The sequence below is a fragment of the Scyliorhinus torazame genome, chromosome 16 (assembly GCF_047496885.1).
Source record: "Scyliorhinus torazame isolate Kashiwa2021f chromosome 16, sScyTor2.1, whole genome shotgun sequence".
In the NCBI taxonomy this organism is placed as follows: Eukaryota; Metazoa; Chordata; class Chondrichthyes; order Carcharhiniformes; family Scyliorhinidae; genus Scyliorhinus; species Scyliorhinus torazame.
In genome coordinates this window covers 11,960,379-11,979,118 of record NC_092722.1, presented here as the reverse complement: position 1 = coordinate 11,979,118, position 18,740 = coordinate 11,960,379, and the positions used below count along the sequence as shown (strand labels likewise).

The 18,740-nt window shown below is 46.7% G+C and overlaps 1 protein-coding gene across 13 annotated transcripts in view; it reads right to left on the bottom strand.

Annotated features, from left to right (window-relative positions):
* The window catches only part of samd11 (sterile alpha motif domain containing 11), a 311,850-nt gene that overhangs the window by 134,974 nt on the left and 158,136 nt on the right, over positions 1-18,740 (bottom strand). The window lies entirely within an intron of this gene.

The following is an 18,740-nucleotide window of genomic DNA, read 5'->3' as shown; positions in this document are numbered from 1 at the left end:
ACCCCCGGATTGCCGCTGCTGCCGGTATCCTAGACTTCTCCCTGCTGAAAGTCAACAAGCGACTTCCCCCTCCAGGGTATCCCCGGTCCCCACCACTGGCCCACTTGTGCCTCCCCTACCCTACCCCCCCCCCCCCCGACTTTAAATTGAGGGCATGTTTGACTGTCTGTTTACACTGGAGCTCTTGCTACGACGTTAGAACAAGCAAAGTTCCATTGGCGTGTTATATAATGTAGCTCCTATGTCGGGATATCCCCCAGTAACAAGGTTGGTTAGTCACCCGATGTCATACTAGATGGAATACCTGCTGCTCATCTGATTCAGAATGACAAACTTAGGATTTAATTCATGGTGCTATTTAGTTAAAAGTTTGTCACACAGTTTGGTTGTGTTCCAGTGGTTTGGGAGTGTGATGATTGTTCTGGGGAACATTTTGATTAACAAAAGGACATAGCTCCCCCCCCTTAAATGTAATCTCAGACCCTAGTGGACGTTGTACAATCGTTAGTGGCACACTTTTTCAAACCCCTGTAGTTTAGCCGTACGTCTATGCCCCTAACTGGGATAATACAAAATTTATCACATCGCTTCTATCTTCCCTTCCTAATCTAGACACCCACCATCTTATTTTAGGGAGGGATCTAAACTGTGTTATAGATCCAAAGCTGGGTCACTCACGTCCAAAGATGTTCACCCTCTCCATGGCATTTCCCAGGCTCCTTCCACCGGCAGTGGTTAGCACTGCTGCCTCATGGCACCAGGGACCCGGGTTCAATTCTGACCTTGGGTGACTGGGTGGAGTTTGCACATTCTCCCCGTGGGTTTCCTCCGGTTTCCTCTCACGGTCCAAAGATCTGCAGCTTAGCTGCATTGGCCATGATCAATGCTCCTTAGTGTCCAAAAGCTTAAGTGTGGCTACAGGGTTACGGGGGTTGGGCGGGAGCGTAGGCCTAGGTAGGGTGCTTTTTCAGAGGGTCGTGCAGGCTCGATGAGCCGAATGACCTCCTTATGCACTGCCGGGATTCTATGATTCTATGACTCAAATGGGCGCTTCCTCCACCCGGTCACAAGGGAATTTTCCTACTTCTCTCATATCCACCATGTATCGACTATTTTTATTTATTTTTTTAAAATAAAGAGTTCTTCTCCCCACAGTTAATACTGCTGAGTATTCTGCCATAGTTACATCAGACCACGCGCCTCACTCCCTTGATATGCTTCTTACAGCCAAAGCCAATGGTCGCCAATCCATAGCTACCAGTATGGATATTTTTATTACAACAAACAAATCTGATCCGCCACCCATCAGCATTATGGGAGACCTTCTAGGGAAACGCGATTTCTTACAATGCATATATTATCAAACAAAGAAAATTAAAACAAGAAGAATTGGTGGATTCCATTTTAGAAACAGACCGTCACTATTCCATTACCCCCACTCCTGAGTTCTAGGCAGACGTGCCAACAAGACTCAATTTGACTTACTTTTCATAAATAAAGCTGTGCACATGTTACAACGTTCAAGGGGAACTTTATATGACAAAGATGGCCACCTACTAGCCCACCAGCTCAGGCTCCAGTCTGCTTCTCGGGTTATCTCTCAGATCTATGACTCCTCCTGCTGACCCCGCTGATATTAATTTGACCTTCACTTCTTTTTATCGTAACCTCTATAAATCTGATCTCCCGTCAGATAGCCTGGCAATGGCTGACTTCCTAAATAATTTGGACATCCCATGTGGACAAGAACGGAGACGGAGTTGACTCTTTGCGCCTGGATGAGTGAACAAACTGCGTTAAGTTGATGCAAAGTGGTAAGACCCCAGTCCCTGACGGCTTCCCGATTGACTTTCATAAAAAGGTTCTCCACTCAATTTGCACCCTTATTGCTAGATATCTTCAACGACTCATTATGTCATGGTTCTCTGCGCCTTACAATGATGTAAATTTCCATTTCGCTTACACTCAAAAAGACAGGGGCCCTGAAGAATGTGGCTCATATCGGCCTGTCTCCCTTTAAAAGGCAGACGTAAAGCTGTTAGCTAAGGAGCCACTTGGAGCCATGTCTTCCTGACATAACATCTGATGACCAAACAGGTTTTGTAACGGGACGCCAATTATCCTCAAATGTACGTTGTCTCCTTGACATTATACTTTCCCCACCTGTCTCGACAGTCCTTCTACTTGTCGACTCTCTGGTTGCGTCGCACATTAATTCTCTACGCTCAGAATACTTCCCCTTATTCAGGGGAACCCGGCAAAGGTGTCCTCTGTCCCTACTGCTCTTTGCCCTAGTGATGGAACCTCTATCATCCATGCTGCTAGAGGGTATCCTTTGAGTTGGTGTGGAGCACATTGTGTCCTTCCATGCTGTTGACCTCCTATTATATATCACTAACCCTGTTGCCCGTGTTAATAATGAATATTTTCAGCACCTCTGGCTCGTTCTCTGTCTATAAGTTGAATATAAACAAAAGTGAGTGTTTTCCAATTAACTCTAGTGCCAAACAAATCCTCCCCAAGTGCTTTGCTGTTTCATATACATGGTGTTGGTTGTCACCACTTAGGTGTGAACATGACGCAATCTCTTGCAGCTCTCCAAAGAACAAATCGTACGAGCCTGGTCACCAAAATGAAAATGGATTTCCAGCATTGGGAGAGTTTGCCCCTTTCCTGAGCTGGCAGAGTTCAGTCCATAAAAATAAATATTCTGTCCAGATTCCTGTTTCTTTTCGAATGTATCCCTATCTTTCTACCAAAATCAGTTCTTGTGGTTAACAAGCTGATATCAACATTTATCTGGGCAGGCAGGACTTCTAGAGTCCGTAGAACGATACTTCAAAGAGGGAGGTGGGTTGGTGAGCTCGCTCTTCCTATTCTACTGTTTGAGGGTGTTGTTTTCTTTAAATGAAAACGTATATTTACTGTATGCATTTCTTAGTGGATGGTGCAAAAGTGAAAAAAGAAACCATCGGGGGGGGAGGTGTCTGTGAGAGTACCTTTAAGACATGGATGTTTAAGCAATGTACCTTTAAGAAAACAGTGATGTCAGAGAGTGGGTGGAGCTGGGCTTTAGATCAGCCATTTTGCAGTTTTAAGTTTCAGTTTGAAAAAGAGTTTGTGTGTGTCTGTGTGTTTCCAGAGAGCTGCAGTTTGGAGGAAAAGAGCTTGGGGAGTGTCTTGTTTTTCGGTGAGCTGGATTTGCTGTGATGTCTGCCATGAAAGACCATCTCTGGATCATTTGGGTGATTTAAACTCATAATAGTAAAGCCTTTAACCTGATGTGATTCTGGTTAAAGATGTTAAGTCGCTTGGAAGTTTGAAGGAACATTTTGAGGAATTATTTGCTGTTGCAATATTTTCGGAGTTATCTTTGAAGTAAGGGGTGTTAAGAGATCCAATGTTTATTTAAGATGTTAAGTTGAGTTCATGGAATAAACAGTGTTTTGTGTTTAAAAACCCACGTGTCCATAATTGTAATCCCACACCTAGGGAACAAGCCGTGTGCTAGGAAAAGCAACAAATACATTAAAGGGTTGAACGTTGGTTGAACGCCATGATACATTTTGGGGTTCTGAACACGCCTCACCCATAACAATATGGTGTCATGATGCAAGTTTAAACTGGAAGTACACTCGCGCAGGCCATCCTCTCTTCCTGCCTAAATTTGCCCCCTGCTACCCTTTTCCTCCCCTAAATACACGTCAAACCCCGTGGTGATTTTTACATAGAAATATGGAAACAATTCCGTCAGCATTTTAAACTTTCCACTCTTTCGCTATTAGGTCCTATTTGGAATAACCACGTACTCCTGCCCTCCATGCTTGGCTCGGCGTTAGCTTTGTGGAGGACAAAGGGCTCAAACCTTTTACTGCCCTGTTTGTGGATGGGAATTTGGCCAGCTTCAGCGAGCTTGCAGCCAAATTTACTTTACCTGAATCTCGTCTTTACCGCTATTTTCAAGCCTGTGATTTTGCTCGTTTGCACTGTCCATCCTTTCCTCACCTACCTCCCAAGTACATTGTTGGAAGGGATTGCCACTGCCTCAAACCAGCAGAGGTTCTATTTCAAGGTTGTGATATCCTTTAAACCTTCCCTTCTCCATAAGGTAAAAAATGATTGAGAAGTTGAGCTCGGGCTCGGCCTTACGGTAAATTGGTGGGAGGAAGTCCTTCTTAGGGTCGACTCCTCATCCTCCTGTGCTGGGTTAAGCTTAATTCAGTTTAAAGTTCTGCACAGAATTCACTTTACCAAAGCCAGAATTACGAAGTTTTTGTCCAACACAAACGACAAATGCGACTTGCCCCTGCAGACCAGATCCACATGTTCTGGTCATGCCCGAAACTGGCCGGTGTCATCCTTCTTTGACACACTTTCCAAAGTTCTAGATATTGACCTACCGCCTTGTTCTTTGACAAGTCATATTTGGGGTCTCATCTGCACTGGTCAGTTTCACGAAGATTGAGGCAGACGTCATTGCTTCAGTAATATTCTGCAGGCGGATGTTATTCACCCGGAGGTCCCCCAAGCCGCTCAATGCTTCATCCTGGTTGGAAGACTTCAATGTCTTCTCTTTATTTGGAGAAGATTAAGTCTGACATAAGAACATAAGAACTAGAAGCAGGAGTAGGCCATCTGGCCCCTCGAGCCTGCTCCACCATTCAATGAGATCATGGCTGATCTTTTGTGGACTCAGCTCCACTTTCCGGCCCGAACACCATAACCCTTAATCCCTGTATTCTTAAAAAAACTATCAATCTTTATCTTAAAAACATTGAATGAAGGAGCCTCCGCTGCTTCACTGGGCAAGGAATTCCATAGATTCACAACCCTTTGGGTGAAGAAGTTCCTCCTAAACTCAGTCCTAAATCTACTCCCCCTTATTTTGAGGCTATGCCCCCTAGCTCTGCTTTCACCCGCCAGTGGAAACAACCTGCCCGCATCTATCCTATCTATTCCCTTCATAATTTTATATGTTTCTCTAAGATCCCCCCTCATCCTTCTAAATTCCAACGAGTACAGTCCCAGTCTACTCAACCTCTCCTCGTAATCCAACCCCTTCAGCTCTGGGATTAACCTAGTGAATCTCCTCTGCACACCCTCCAGTGCCAGTACGTCCTTTCTCAAGTAAGGAGACCAAAACTGAACACAATACTCCAGGTGTGGCCTCACTAACACCTTATACAAGAGGATGCACTGAGAAATGTTTTTGGAAATGGCAATTATTTGTCTCTTTCTATAAAGAGTTACTTACTGTTGACGGCTAACGTAAAAGAAAGTTGCTTCTCTGAAGAGGTGACCCATCCCACCGGATTACCGCCCAGATTGTGAAGGGGAATTTTGCCACAGGTAGGGCGCAGTGGTTAGAATCACTGCCTCACGGCGCCGAGGTCCCAGGTTCGATCCCAGCTCTGGGTCACTGTCCGTGTGGAGTTTGCACATTCTCCCCGTGTTTGCGTGGGGCTCGCCACCACGACCCAAAGATGTGCAGGCTAGGTGAATTGGCCACGCTAAATTGCCCCTTAATTGGAAAAAAATGAATCGGGTACTCTAAATTTATTTATTTTTAAAATTTTAAAAGTCTTCTTTCAAAGACATCTTGGCCGGCAGGGCTCCAAGCGTTCAGTCTCGGGGTGTAGTGGGATGACCGTTTGAACCCCTCCCTCCCTGAGCTCCCAGCCTCAACTCTGAGAAGGCCTCCATGTCGAAGGCTGGGCATCTCCACGGGGACATAAGGAAATCAGGATAGAAAGATCCCAGCGGCTCTGTTTCTTCCAGTAGACCTCCTGACCCAGTGAATGAGGGGTGTAACCTTTCGAAGAGGTGGTGGTGGGGGGTGGGGGGGGGGGGGGGGATTAATGGAGAAAATCCAGAAACAAATTGATAACCCTGGGCCCCGCTATCACTCCAGTTCTAAAGAATAGAGGCAGACAGAATTAGACAAACTGGATCAGAGGATTGGGCTTGTTTATAGACACAGATCTAGCCGATTAGAGGAACGCTAAATCCTTGCTTAGTGCACAAACCTTCGGATTTGTTGCGACACCATGTTAGGCAGCCCTGGCTGCTCATCCCTGCACGGGTGTCTTTCTCAATTAGGATTAAAGGCATCGCCAGCAATCGCTTCAACTCAAGTTAAGACAGATGCGCTCGACACAAAAACACCTTGATCTATTCTGTGGCTCTTTAGATCTTTTGGGGGGGAAAAATATATATATTTTGGTTCTGCAGCATGAGACGATTTAATATGAAATTACAAGAATCTGTTTGAAATACTCTCTTGTGCTACCCAATTGGTGCCCTCTGCTCTAACAGGTAACAACGCTACATTGGGAATCACTATCTACAACCCTGCAATTTGGTCAAATGTCTAGACAACATTTTTTAAACCATTATTTTTTTTTTTTTTTAAATGTCTGCTGCTCCGAATCTTGACAATCCAAGTAACAGATGCTGGTGAATGATCCATAAGCACACTCCCTTTTACAGTAATTTGGCACTCAACCAAGATTTTTATCATACAAATTTTGACAACAGCAGACCCAACACCTCACTTTCCAATTGAAGCTTAAGTTTGTTGCAAATACAATAGCCAGTTTCCTGAGTGGGAAACAAGAAGTGCTCAGTCTGTCAAACAGTAGCACCCTGATGGTCGCTATAAATTCCCCTGCTCATACCGAAGGAGTATTTGCGGTTATCAGTGTTTCCGATTGACGTTCCCTGTTCCCTCCCCACGCGTTTGCCCAACCTGCACCAGGTGGATTCCCAGTTTTCCACACTCGCTCCTGGCGCTGGGTGATCAGGAAAACCAGGCCCAGAGGTCACTGTGGCATCAGTCGACAGGAATGTACCATTTCACACAGAGCCGCTGGGGCTGCCAACCTTTCCTTCACCCTCTCCACTTCTCCAAACGTAGATTTATCGTTCGCTGTTGGACAAGCCATAAATAGCACAAATATCTCCCAGTGACAGTGAGTGACACTCAATGTCGGTCAAGAACATGAGGCGGGATTCTGCGTAGCCCAACGCCGAAATCACGATCAGCGATCAGGCAGAGAATGCATCCTGACGCCGGAATAGGGGCCGGTGACGGTTTGACGCCAGCCCACCGTGCTCCGCTACGTGCCAATTCAACGCAGTTGGCGTGTCACCGGCCGGCCCACCTGTGATGCTCCGCCCCTGACGGGCCGAGTTCCCGACCGCGTGGGCCACGTGTGGTCCCGAGCGTGTGGGAACCCGGCGCGCCGGCTGCGGACAGTGTCCAGCACTGCCACACTCGTCCGGGGTCCATGCCACTGGCCGGGGGGGGTTCGCAGTTGGGAGATTGGGTTTGCACGCAGCCACCGCCATATTTTACGGCACGACCGGCGCAGGTCGTCAGCCGTGCGCACGTGCGGCCCGGGACCCAGCCAGTCCGTGAGAGTTTCACTCGGTGCCTGTGCTAGCCCCTCACCAGTACCGGAATCGGTGAGGGTTTTGCGCCGATTTTTCAGTCGTGAAAGTCCCCACATTCTCTGCTGGCGTCAACGCTTCGTCCCCCAAACTGAGAATTCAGCCCATGGTTTAATCTTGAAGCGTCCAAAAGTCTATCATTCAAGATATTAGACTTCACTAAACCTGCAATAATGAACACCAGGTTGAAAGGCAGAGAGAGAACCTCTGACCTAGAGTTGTAGAGAAGCTATTTAGTACACCTCTAATGAATCCCTTAGTGTTGTCCTTCACTAAGACACATGTTCTCAGGCCTTGTAGTCAAGGGCGTGTTTGGCATTTCTCTCCCCCAGGGTTTCCCGACGCCCTGTGATTTGCACATTGGGTGTGACCACAGAGTTAAGCTGAGCCTGTGCTACTCACTAGCACAAGTGTTCCTTGTTGACACTCCAATATGCTTTGTGGACCATAGGTGATCTGTTTGAAGCAGCAATGAAGAGGCCAACGTAGCCACTATGCTTGCTCCCCCCTGTGACTTACTCCCAGTGTGGTTGTGAGGGTTATTTTTAATTTGAAGTTAGGTTTTCTTACATTATTGAAGTATTGATAATGCATGTGACAGCGAAAAAGAACAATCTACCGGTTTAATGGGAACTTTTAACAGTTGAGTCTTCATCTCTTGCCTAAGCATTCTCTTCTGCAAACTCAATACATGCAACACCCAAGGATCCTGCTTCTTGGTTCCCTTGTGCTTGGAGCTTAGTCAGCAGCTCAGGAAGATCCCAAGACTGATCCTCAGATTTGTTAAGCTGACTGGTTCAGCTGTCGGGGTCCTTCGGCTGACAAGGGTATGATCTTCACCCAGAGATCCCTTGCCTGGAGAGTAAAGTGCACTGGGTATAGGGGTGGTGGCCCCACTGACTTCACTATCATGACCTCAAGGAAAATGTTGGTATTCATATCCTTCACAGGTAATGAAACTGCAGTCAGGTAGCTGGAAAATATTTTGGATGGAGGCCAACCTTGGGTCCACAGCTTGAATCACAGTCTCTGCCAATGGGAATTCAGCACTTGTCTTAGTCGTGACTAAGGTGATTGTGCGTTCAAGTCCCACCTCAGAGATCTGACCACAAATTGCAGGTTCACAATTCACTGCAGTACTGAGGGAGTGCTTCACTGCCGACGGTGCCATTTTTAGGATGAGATAGCCAATGGAGGCCCCACCTGCCCTCTTGGGTGAAGGATCCCACAATGTTATTCAGAGAAGATCAGTGGATTTCTCCAGTGTCCTTGGTCAATGTTTATCACTGAAAGAAAGTCACTAAAAACAGGCACTCTGGCCAGTGTGATACTTCGGACAGCGGGGGTTTGCTGCGCACCAATTTCCTGCCACATTTCCGACCTTTGAGCAGACTTAGACCATAAGACCATAAGACATAGGAGCGGAAGGCCATTCGGCCCATCGAGTCCATTCCACCATTCAATCAACTTCATTTACCCGCTCTCTCTCCATAGCCCTTAATTCCTCGAGAAATCAAGAATTTATCAACTTCTGTCTTAAAGATACTCAACGTCCCGGCCTCCACCGCCCGCTGTGGCAATGAATTCCACAGACCCACCACTCTCTGGCTGAAGAAATTTCTCCTCATCTCTGTTCTAAAGTGACTCCCTTTTATTCTCAGGCTGTGCCCCCGGGTCCTGGTCTCCCCTGCTAATGGAAACAACTTCCCTACGTCCGTCCTATCTAAGCCATTCATTATCTTGTAAGTTTCTATTAGATCTCCCCTCAACCTCCTAAACTCCAATGAATATAATCCCAGGATTCTCAGACGTTCATCGTATGTTAGGCCTACCATTCCTGGGATCATCCGTGTGAATCTCCGCTGGACCCGCTCCTGTGCCAGTATGTCCTTCCTGAGGTGTGGGGCCCAAAATTGTTCACAGTATTCTAAATGGGGCCTAAGTAATGCTTTATAAAGCTTCAGAAGTACATCCCTGCTTTTATATTCCAAGCCTCTTGAGATAAATGACAACATTGCATTTGCTTTCTTAATTACGGACTCAACCTGCAAGTTTACCTATGAATCCTGGACTAGGACTCCCAAGTCCCTTTGCACTTCCGCATTATGAGGGCAGCACGGTAGCACAAGTGATTAGCACTGTGGCTTCACAGCGCCAGGGTCCCAGGTTCGATTCCCCGCTGGGTCACTGTCTGTGCGGAGTTTGCACGTTCTCCCCGTGTCCGCGTGGGTTTCCTCCGGGTGCTCCGGTTTCCTCCCACAGTCCAAAGACGTGCAGGTTAGGTGGATTGGCCATGCTAAATTACCCGTAGTGTCCATAAGGGTTGGGAGGGGTTATTGGGTTGCGGGGATAAGGTGGAAGTGAGGGATTAATGTGGGTCGGTGCAGACTCGATGGGCCGAATGGCCTCCTTCTGCACTGTATGTTCTATGTAATCTATGAATTTTGTCACCGTTTAGAAAATAGTCCATGCCTCTATTCTTTTTTCCAAAGTGCAAGACCTTGCACTTGCCCACGTTGAATTTCATCAGCCATTTCTTGGACCACTCTCCTAAACTGTCTAAATCTTTCTGCAGCCTCCCCACCTCCTGCATACTACCTGCCCCTCCACCGATCTTTGTATCATCGGCAAACTTAGCTAGAATGCCCCCAGTCCCGTCATCTAGATCGTTAATATATAAAGAGAACAGCTGTGGCCCCAACACTGAACCCTGCGGGACACCACTCGTCACCGGTTGCCATTCCGAAAAAGAACCTTTTATCCCAACTCTCTGCCTTCTGCCTGACAGCCAATCGTCAATCCATGTTAGTACCTTGCCTCGAATACCATGGGCCCTTATTTTACTCAGCAGTCTCCCGTGAGGCACCTTATCAAAGGCCTTTTGGAAGTCAAGATAGATAACATCCATTGGCTCTCCTTGGTCGAACCTATTTGTTATCTCTTCAAAGAACTCTAACAGGTTTGTCAAGCACAACCTCCCCTTACTAAATCCATATTGACTTGTCCTAATCCGACACTGCACTTCCAAGAATTTAGAAATCTCATCCTTAACAATGGATTCTAGAATCTTGCCAACACGGGGCAGCACGGTAGCCTTGTGGATAGCACAATTGCTTCACAGCTCCAGGGTCCTAGGTTTGATTCCGGCTTGGGTCACTGTCTGTGCGGAGTCTGCACATCCTCACCGTGTGTGCGTGGGTTTCCTCCGGGTGCTCCGGTTTCCTCCCACAGTCCAAAGATATGCAGGTTAGGTGGATTGGCCATGATAAATTGCCCTTAGTGTCCAAAATTGCCCTTAGTGTTGGGTGGGGTTACTGGGTTATGGGGATAGGGTGGCGGTGTTGACCTTGGGTAGGTCTTTTCAAGAGCTGGTGCAGACTCGATGGGCCGAATGGCCTCCGTCTGCACTGTAAATTCTATGATAATCTATGAAACCGAGGTTAGGCTAATTGGCCTATAATTTTCCATCCTTTTCCTTGTTCCCTTCTTGAACAGGGGGGTTACAACAGCGATTTTCCAATCCTCTGGGACTTTCCCTGACTCCAGTGACTTTTGAAAGATCATAACTAACACCTCCACTATTTCTTCAGCTATCTCCTTTAGAACTCTAGGATGTAGCCCATCTGGGCCCGGAGATTTATCAATTTTTAGACCTCTTAGTTTCTCTAGCACTTTCTCCTCTGTGATGGCTACCATATTCAACTCTGCCCCCTGACTCTCCTGAACTGTTGGGATATTACTCATGTCTTCTACTGTGAAGACTGACGCAAAGTACTTATTCAGTTCCTCAGCTATTTCCTTGTCTCCCATCACTAGATTACCAGCGTCATTTTGGAGCGGCCCAATGTCTACTTTTGCCTCCCGTTTGTTTTAATGTATTTAAAGAAACTTTTACTATCATTCCTAATGTTACTGGCTAGCCTACCTTCATAATTGATCCTCTCTTTCCTTATTTCTCTCTTTGTTATCCTCTGTTTGTTTTTGTAGCCTTCCCAATCTTCTGACTTCCCACTACTCTTTGCCACATTATAGGCTTTCTCTTTTGCTTTGATGCATTCCCCAACTTCCTTTGCCAGCCATGGCTGCCTAATCCCCCCTCTGATAACCTTTCTTTTCTTTGGGATGAACCTCTGTACTGTGTCCTCAATTACTCCCAGAAACTCCTGCCATTGCTGTTCTACTGTCTTTCCCACTAGGCTCTGCTCCCAGTCAATTTTCGTCAGTTCCTCCCTCATGCCCCTGTAGTTACCTTTATTTAACTGTAACACCTTTACATCTGATTCTACCTTCTTTCTTTCAAATTGGAGATTGAATTCTACCATATTATGATCACTGCCTCCTAAGTGTTCCCTTACTTTAAGATCTTTAATCAAGTCTGGCTCATTACATAACACTAAGTCCAGAATGGCCTGTTCCCTCGTGGGCTCCATCACAAGCTGTTCCAAAAAGCCCTCCTGTAAACATTCAATGAATTCCCTTTCCTTGGGTCCACTGGCAGCATTATTTACCCAGTCCACCTGCATATTGAAGTCCCCCATGATCACTGTGACCTTGCCTTTCTGACATGCACTTTCTATTTCATGGTGCATTTTGTGCCCCTGGTCCTGACCACTGTTAGGAGGCCTGTACAAAACTCCCATTATGTTTTTTTTGCCTTACTACAACTTGCCTATTTACTCCCTCCCCTTGAATGGCCTGCTGCACCATGGTGCCTTGGTCAGCTGACTCGTCCTTTCTGCAGCCCTGTTCGCCATCCACACAGGGAGCAAGTGCCTCGTACCTGTTGGACAGGGTCAAGGGCTGAGGCTCCTGAGTTCCTGACTGTTGGTTCTCTTTACCTGCCTGACTTGCAGTCACACCCTGCTGTCCTTGGCCACTGGCAGGATTTAAACTACTTACTCTGACAGGTGTGACTGCCTCCTGAAACACAGTGTCCAGGTAAGTCTCCCCCTCCCGGATGTGCCTCAGTGTTTGAAGCTCAGACTCCAGCTCATCAACTCTGAGCCGGAGCTCTTCGAGCAGCCAACACTTACTGCAGATGTGGTCGCTGCAGCCCGCAATGGGATCTGCCAGCTCCCACATCAAGCAGCTCAAGCACATCACCTGACCAGCCATCTCTAATTAATTAATTAGTTTAATTTAAGTTTACAAGTTTAGCTGTGTTTTTTTTTAAATTTGGAGCAGATTTGCTATCAACCAATCAGATCACAGCTTCCCTCTGACTTTTGAAAAAAAACAAAAAAAAAAAACTGGTAAACAGGAAGTTACCGTTAGGTTTTTATACTCAGAGACTGCTCCTCCTACTCCGAACGGCTCCCGAAATTAGGCCCGAAGAAAGAGAACAAAACAGTCGGGAAAAAGCACCTTCTCCCACTCTGCACCGAATTACCTCACTGCACCAAATTACCAAGTTTCAAATTCTCACTCAGGCTGTGTCTCTTTGACCTGCGCAACGCTTACTAAGTGCGCTTTCTGTCTGTCTTTTATACAGACTTTAGGATGACTCACACTAAAACTTCAAAGAGAAGAATACAATGTGTACCTTTGTGCCCCTAAACAGGCCTCAGGTGACTGCCAGATAACTGCCTCTCAGCAATTAGGGTGGGGGCAGCTTCAGCCAATCAGACACTAATCTACACTGCACTTTTAACTGAAAAACAACAGAATTAGATTTATCACTTACCTTTCCTGGTTACCTCACTGCACCAAATTACCAAGTTTCAAATTCTCACTCTGTCTGTGTCTCACTCACTCAGGCTGTGTCTCTTTGACCTGCGCAACGCTTTTCAACTTCATTTGCTGTGCAGCACTTCAGGATGCCCGAAGTCATGAGCGGCGCTATGCAAATGCAAGTTCTTTACTTAACTCAAATGGAAACATTTCCTAATCGGGCCATTAAAGACAGGGCAAAAAAAAAAAAAACATGACGCTCCTCCCTCTGTGGATCAAATCCGATTTGAATATAAAATGAGCGCATTTGGTTGAAATAACTGTGTGATCTGACATTGGGATATGTGGTGTTCCCCGACACTGCCTTCGGGCCATAGGGAACTGGGAGGAGCTTAAAACTGCTCAGAGAGCCAACCGCACCAACAGAAATATCTCAATTACCAATGCTGCTATGACTGGCTCCAGCTTGGATCAATACAGCAATTAGATTTTATCAACACTGAGCCCTCGGCCCGTGCATCAAATTCTTTGAGCAGACGCCAAACTATACCGCAAGACATGAAGCTCATGTATCTTGAAGAAGTATCGTCAGTGAATTTAAGAAACACTTCGCCCAATAATGATTGCTAGCATTCCGGGCAGTAACACAACACAAATAACTGGCAACATTAACCCAACTTCCTTTTCTTTTTCCCCCTTCAAGCTGATACAAGGGCACAGCATCAAAATGTATTACGTAAATATGACTCTTGATAAGTCAGGTGTAAAAATATTCCATGGACCCCACAGAATCATAGAATCTCAACGGTACAGGAAGCCGACCTTTGAAAGAGCACCCTACTAGGCCCTCTCCCCCACCCTATCCCTGTAACCCCACCCAACCTGCACATCTTTGGACTGTGGGAGGAAACCGGAGCACCCAGAGGAAACCCACGCACACATGGGGAGGATGTGCAGACTCCACGCAGGCAGTCACCCAAGGCCAGAATTGAACCCCTGTCCTTGGAGCTGTGAGGCAGCAGTGCTAATCAATGTGCCCCCGCGACTCAGGACAGAGATTGAGATGACCTAGTTGAGGTGCTTAAAATGTTAAAAAGGTTCCGTAGGCTAGAGTAACTACCTACTCCAGCAGGGGAAATCAAGAACAGAAACCAATCTTTAACTTAGAGCAAGGGAACGTTGGAGGGAATTGAGAAAATATCTTTCCCCCCACAAAGGATATTGAAAACCTGGAACTCTTCCCCCGCAGAAGTCTGTGGATGCATGGAATCAGTCAAAACTAGAATCAATGAGATTTATTTTGTTTGGTATGGATATCATGAGATATGCATAAATGACGGGTAACTGGGGTTGCGATACAGATCGGCCATGATCTAAGTGAAGGCTGGAGGAACTAAATACTCAACTTCGATTCTAAATGGAGAACATCAGCCAGTACAAAATACGAGTGATTTCAGTCATTCCTGTTTCAATTAATTAGGAGACATAAGAAGCTTACAGTAACCCTGTGTTGCCTCAACAGCCGCTCCACCACCTAAACAAGAACAAGGGCAGGAGGTGAAAGGGAACACCACCACCTACAACTGCCCGCCTCAGTCATTTACAAGCCCGACTCAGAACTATATGGCCGCTCCTTCACTGTCTCTCCTGGAACGCCTTCGTGAGCAGCACGGTGGGTGGAGGGGTTGAAGAGGGTGGCACTTACACCACCAGCCTGCAGCAGTTCAAGAAGGCAGCTTCTGAAGGGCAACGCCGGAAGGTTAGTAATTGTCAACAAAGCCCATTCCCCAAAAAAATGAAACACTGAAGGTTATCATCCGAAAGAAACTGTACGGAAGTCCATTCTCCACAGCTTCAACAGCTGCGTTTGAAAGGAGCCCTTCAGAATAAAGTAAAACCTTCACTTAACATCGGAGATGTATGGATTGATCATTGGGCAGGCAGAATTTACCAATTTGTGTTATCGCTCGTGGAGCACATGCATCAAAACAGGTTGTGCAACCCACAATTTTCATCCTATTGAGTAGACGGGGAAAATGTGGATCGGTGATTGGAGTATAAAACGGCAATAGAGCTCAGTTCTGGTGAAGGGCGCGTACAAAACGAGAGAATCCATCCTCTCCTTGTTGCAAAGGCTGACTGACTATCGGCAGCGCTTTCCAATATACCCCGGAGTCTGCTTGCGTGGTTAGAGAGTGTGAAAGCAAGCGATGAGAAACCAGTTTGAATGAGCAATCTTGCACCATTGGGATGGAGCACTGGCGGTCAGTATAAATCTGGCCTTGCTGTGGCCATGTTTTAGGCAGCCTATCTCTGGGGTCACCCTTCCTCATCCTGCAAAGCAATAGATAAACCCGACGGGACTCTCGGTACATTTAAAATTCACCAAACTCTGCACACAGGCGCAAAGAACCTGCGTCACTCACCCCATCGTGTCCCGCAGGCAACAGTACAACCGGGGGCTGCCACTGGGCAATCATACTCGACAGTAAGTGGTGTAACTGCAGCACCAAAATAATTTCACTTCGCTCATCCCTTGCAAGGCCAGACAGAAAGACCAGCAAAATATTTACATATTTAATTTTCATGAGGCTTTTGCGTGAGTGCTTCAGGGCATGTTTTTTCATACGACAATCGACACTGGCTTCATGGTCTCCAGATATTTTATTGAATTCAAATTTCACCATCTGCCATGGTGGGATTCGAACCTGGGCCCCAGAGCATTACCCTGGGTCTCTGGATTACTAGTCCAGTGACAACACCACTGCTCTCCCCTGAATTCAATGAATGAACTCTGAACACATAGGGTGCGATTTAACAGCTGCACGCTGGTTAAATCACGGGAGGCGCCAAAATCAAGATCCACGCCAATCGGTTCACAATCTAACCGGCCTGATCCCGTTGACGGGTTCCCGATCCCACCTAGCTGTGGCAAGCCACCGATTGACACCAATTAAGGGCAATCCCCATCCCCCCCCATCTCCACGCTCCCCCCCCCCCCGGCCCTTTTCGCCTCCAAGCATGGGGCAGGTCTACATGGTGCCATGTCTGTGTGCTGACCGGAGTGTGTTCGGACAGAGCGTTTATGAGCAGCTCCCCCTTGTTGGGGGAGGGGGGCGGCCGGGCACGGTCGAGGCGAGTCAGCCTTTTCCGCCGTGAAGCTTGTGGGGGACCATTTCTGGCACCACGTGCCAGTAAATACGGGCCACGGTCTCGGCCGTCGGGAAGGATCTGGGAAGGGAGCCCGATACGGCACTTAGACCTTTTCTCGTTAAATCGCGCCCATACACTGAGGAGGTTGGTCAGTTGAGAATACCAGAACCAAAAGTACCAGAACAAAAAGGAGGTGAGACTTGTATTTATATTGCACCTTTCACAATCTTAGGATGTTTCAAAACACTTTACAACCAACAGAGGGCTCCTTAACTGTATGCGCTGTAAGGCAGGAAACATGGCGGCAATTAGCAGTGGAGCAGGATCCCAGATTGGTACGGTCTAGCTAATCTGTCTGTTTTAGTGACGATGGAGAGATCAATGTTCATCAGGGCACAGGGGATAACTCCCCAACTCTTATTTAGTGAATACAATCGAATCTTTGGTATTCACCTTGAAGGGCAGGTGAGGCCTCAGTTTAACATCTCATAGAAGGCACGTCTGACAGGCAGCAGTGCCTCAATCCCACACTGCAGTGCCAGCCGGAGAACCCCGATGTTCTAACCCAGGGGCAGGAGGAGTGCCGTAGCTGAGAAGGACAAAAGAACAAAGAACAAGGAAAAGTAGGCACAGGAACAGGCCCTTCGGCCCTCCAAGCCTGTGCCGACCATGCTGCCAATCTAAACTAAAATCTTCTACACTTCCGGGGTCTGTATCCCTCTATTCCCATCCTATTCATGTATTTAAAGACCCGCATTTATACTTTGCTTCCTCATATCCCAAAGCACACCACGGCCAATGCATTGCCATGGAGATGTATTTATAATTGGCATGGAAGCAAATACAGCCACACAGCAAATTGCATCAGGTTAAAATTCAATTAATTCATTTTCGGCGCTATTTTGATGCAGGAACGGTGCGGAACCCACAGTTTTTCTTCCAATCATCTTTTCCATCCACCAGAGAGATGGCTGATGGACTTAAGTTTAATTTCTTGTGTAAAAAAAGCACCTCTGACAGTGCCGCACTCCCTCAATGTGGCACTGTCATAATCGGCGTCATATCTGTGCTGGAGGCTCGAACCCACAACGTGCAGCCTCGGAGGTGACAGCTAAATGTGTCACGCCAGATGCTGACAGAATGAAAAGATGGCTTGAAGAGGGGGAAATCTCCGGCTGACTGTGCTGGATGACGCCCTATCCCTGTCGCCAACTGCAAATTAACCAGATTTGTTTTTCAAGAACGTATCACTATCGCTGCAGTCCTAACACCAGGTCTAAGTGAGTACTATACCAACTAATTTTCAACCAATGGACCTGTACAAGTCATAGCGCACAATTCAGACTGTACGCGAGTGACGTACATAAAACGCGTAGTAAAATAGTGTCAGTGTTGGCCGTGATTCTTCAAACTCCCCACCAGGAACAGAGCAACAGCACCTTCCAGAAAGACCATTTCACAATTAGTTTTGCCTTTCAGGAGGCTGCATAATTATAGTCCAAAACGCTGTAGCAAGCAAAATGCCTCGGAAAACGCACAGGCTGCTCAGAATGTGGCCCTTGGATGGTCAGATTTTCAGGGCAGTTTGGAATATTTAAAAGGAAAATGGTTTGTTGTATTTTTATTTATTTAAAAGCCATTACAAACATGGCTTAAATAATTAACTCTTTAAGAATGTAGACTGGCTGATTTCTAGCACTGTGCAAAATGTCACAATGCACTTTCCAGCCAATGAAGTACTTTTTGACGTGTGGTCACTGCTGGAATTTGGGAAACACAGTAGCCAATCTGCTCACAACAAACTTCCACAAACAGCAACGTGATAATGACCAGGTTGTCTGTTTGTGTGACACTGATTTGAGGGATAACCATTGGTCAGGACATCGGGGATGACTCCCCTTCTCTTCTGTGAGAGTCACGGGCTCTTTTACATCTATCTACCCAAGGAGGCAGGTCCACTGTGCAAGGTTTATGTCTCATTACAGAGATGGACCTCCGACAGTGCAGCACTTCCTCAGTACTCTCGGGTGGTAGGTGGGAGTCCAGAGTTGAGGCCACAAGCAGATCAGCTATGATCCTATTAAATGGTGGAACAGGCTCGAGGGGCCGAGTGGCCTACTCGTGCTCCTAATCTGTATGTCCCTAATCTTGATTTTTGTGCTCGAGCCCTGGAGTGGACTTGAACCCAGAACCCTAGTGATTCAAAGGCGTGTATGCTACCAACAGTGCCCGATGGCTGACACGGATTAGTGACTGCACAACTTTGCAGCCCTGGAAGTTTTTGGAATATATTGGTAACTAATTGGCAATCTATAAAATGTTCTATTTTGTGACACAAACACATGCCTCCGTAGTTGCAATGTTCAGTAAGTCCCATGGAATTTTATAATGTTGCTGCATCAGAATACAGTCAATTCGTTGAAATGCGAAAGCTACCTCAGTAGCTGAATGTAACATCACATGGT